The sequence below is a fragment of the Hemitrygon akajei genome, unplaced genomic scaffold (assembly GCF_048418815.1).
Source record: "Hemitrygon akajei unplaced genomic scaffold, sHemAka1.3 Scf000104, whole genome shotgun sequence".
Lineage (NCBI taxonomy): Eukaryota > Metazoa > Chordata > Chondrichthyes > Myliobatiformes > Dasyatidae > Hemitrygon > Hemitrygon akajei.
The window spans coordinates 594,511-598,076 of NW_027331990.1; positions in this window are offsets into that span (position 1 = coordinate 594,511).

Genomic DNA, 3,566 nt, shown 5'->3' on the forward strand with positions numbered 1-3,566 from the left:
ATGTATGCCACTATGGGGATATTCGCAACCCCCCGTTCCTCCAGTGCTACAGAAGTGGTCTCCTGACTCTTTGAGACCTTCCGATACTTTCATCTACGTCTTCAGTTTCTGACATTCCTTGGGATACTTCATGGCGAGGTCTCCCCCGTCTATTACTTGTGTTTTCCGGCAGCCCAGGACTCTCTGCCACTTGGTAGAGCTCTGCTCCATTCTCAGTTTCCTTAGAGCCCAGGATCCCTTCGTGGTGCAGCTGCAAACCTGCCTGTTCACAGAAAGATCCCTGGATATCACCTGCATCTGCATGAGAACTGTGGGAAGTCTCTTCCTCAATTATAGGGGAGTCAGCAAAGGGCCGCATATGCCACACACCCATTTCAGCATCCTCTGAATCCATATGCCCTTCATGGGCGGTGGTGGGTCTTCTCTTTCCTGCTGCTAATCCTTCAGACTCTCTCATGGCGAATAGATAATACTCACTCCTCAAGTCCAGCAGACTGAACCACGACGCACCATTCAGGCAAGCGAGCGTGTCCACGATTTTTGGGACTGTATAGTGTTGGGGAACTGTTCCCCTGTCCAGAATCCGATCGCCCTCACCCATCCGTACCTTCCAATTCTTCCTCCTGGACACTACTATTGGAGACGTATAAGGGCTTTTGGACTCAGTAAAGATCCCAGCTTCCTTCAACATCCGCAGGTGCTGCCGGGCGTCCTCCCTTTCCACAGGTGCCAGTCACCGCGAACTTTCTCTGAGCGGGGTGTCCTCTGTCACCCGGATAGAGTGGAGAGGGCTCTTGAAACAACCCACATAAAAACCCGTCAGTAGAAAAGATATCATGCAGCTCCAACTTCTTCTCTATCAACCTCCTTTTCCAACCTCCATGGATCAGCTTTCCCTTTCCTGGAGAGGGCTTCTGCCGGCATGTCTCACAGGAACTCTAGACATTACCATCACCGGAAAGTGCTGTGCCATTGACATCGCCCGCCGGAAGGTGACCTCCCGCTCCGAAGTAGCTGTCATCGTGTTCACCTGTACAACCGAGGGCATCTGCAGCTCAGGCATCACCAGTACCCCAGCAGGTAAGCCTGAATCCTCTTCGCGGTCTTCTGGAGCTCAAGCTCCGAGGAGTGACCGTGGTTCACACTCCGGCCTGAAGTGTGCCTTTGACAGAGAGAGTTACTGTCCCTCTAACTCTGTCCAAGTAACAGAGTTATAACCGACGATACAACTTGGTTAACAAGTATGCAACTAAATCGCTGAGTCATTCCTTTACATCGAACTGAAACGAAGGCAGTCAACACATTACACTAATTACACTAACTTTCACTAACACTTCCACTTCCACTCAAACTTTGCCCTTCGATAAAGATGGACCGAATATGGCGAAATGGTTCCCACTACTGAAAACAAGTATGTCTCTAATAACATTTAAACCTCTGTATGAAACACCTCTCTATCCTCCGCTGGAAGAGAATAACAGATTATCGGCGATAACCTGAAAAGTTCCAAGTTCGGCAAATTCCTGGTGAAACCCTGTGCATCGGCTCCGCTGCAATTACATACATTTCTTATGGGGTGCAGGACTGGTACGATACTCAAATCTGGCCAATGTTATATAATAATGCATCATGACCTTTCCCATCAGTGAAAGTTCATATTCGGATTGTACTGAACTCCACATGATCAATCTGTCGGCCTATCTTCATTGATGTTTGAACTTTCATCTCGTATTTTTATTTTCTTTAAATTAGCGCTCTCGAGAACCCGGTCACTCTTTGTGAATATACCAGCCCTGCTCACCCATGAAAGGTAATCAGCCCCTACCTCAATATTGACCGCTGCCTGACCGTCAATATCCATTTGACAAACTGATCAGTTTCATCCCAGAATTGACGACCTGCCACTGCGACGTCAGTCTAGACACAGTGAAATGCTCTTCTTACATTCAGTTCTGACAATCCAATTCATAAGTACATCAAGGTGCTGCATCAGGAAAAATAGTCAAAGCTGTGTTGTATTTACAGTGTAAGTTCAAGTGCAGTTCGGAGTGTTGAATATGTAAATACGACGGTCTACCTCAATGTCCACAACGCTGCCAATTTAGTTCAATTGCAACAAAAAAAAAGCCATTGTTGATACAAATGTAATGAATGCAGACGCTCTGTCACTTTGAGCTTTGCTCCAATTCGAGTGCCATGTGCACGGTGTATGACAAAGTCTATGGAGCCTATGAATAGAGAGGATAAACAACAACAATCATGAAACGTGAGGTGAGCCTGAAACTATTTCGCAACAACATTCACTGATTTCTCGAATCTTCATTAGAGATTTTGCAATTTCGCATCGAAACTATCGACACGTCATCCCAATTGGGATTTTACTTGAATTACATCATGTTTATTTTTACCCCAGCTCTTCGAAGACACGTCAGCTTCTATAGTATTGAATATTCAGTGTGCTGGAGCGAGTATAAATTGATCAGCTCAGAGCTTCTTCAGCGACATCACGGGGAGCTGGAAGACAGGCAGAATCTCAAACAGCATGTTTGAAACAATTTATCGTGTGAAAAAGATATATTACTTGATCATTGCCGTTACTGGTGTCCCAGGTAAGAACTTACGCGAACTGAGATTTGCGGTTCGGTGTGTGTGGTCTGTTGACTCGTTCAATTATCGGCAGCGTTGTGATGGCGGTGTATCAGTGAGTGTGGTGCAGACATTTTGACAAATTTTTGTGTTTGTTCAGAATTTCCCTTGTAGTTTAGTCCATGGCCTCGCCTGACACTAGACCGGATGTTGTGCCGGTGTTCCGGCAGATGTATTACTTTTTGTGGATTCCTGACAAGCAGTTTGAAGTAATCAATGCAAAGCCGCTGACGATGTAAAATCCGATAACTCAGTGCGTTCGGATCCTTTTCGGGCGATTTGTTGTAATTTCATATCAATAGAGCAACATGCTTTCAATTAAACGTTAATGGTTTTGCGCCTTGTTTCATGAAATTGCTGCAAGTTTGAAGGCGACGCTGGAAGTGACAGCCCGGTGAGATATAAGGGAAAGCGTTAAACACCGCTTGTGATTTCAAACTTCAAACCAGAGGGCATTCGTGTGCGTCTCACTGTATCAGGGTCTGTTTCCACACCTTATCAGTGAAGTGAAGACGGAATTAAGAGCCAACTCAGCAGTGTGCGATGAAGTTCAGACGTGGTAAGGAACATGTGAAACCGCTAAAAGCGGCTGATGTTTTGAAGTACCTATATTCTTTTCCCTTCGGAAATTGAATGGTTTAACCACCAACATGCAAAATACCCGGACGATCCAGTGCGTCATGCAAGATCTGTAAAAGCGAAAATTAAAACTTTCTGATTGGATTCCATGGCATCGTGTGAAGAAACCGCGGCCAAAGGCAGTTGCAGAGTTCAAAAGAAGCGAGCCAAGCGAGCCTTCTGTGCGCAAATGGGAACCGGGAGTCGAGGATGAGAGGAAGACATGCGAAACGGGGGAAATAAACTTGCTTTGATCTTCGTAAATGGACAGAGGCAGAGGGAGCGGGGCCTTTTACAGTATG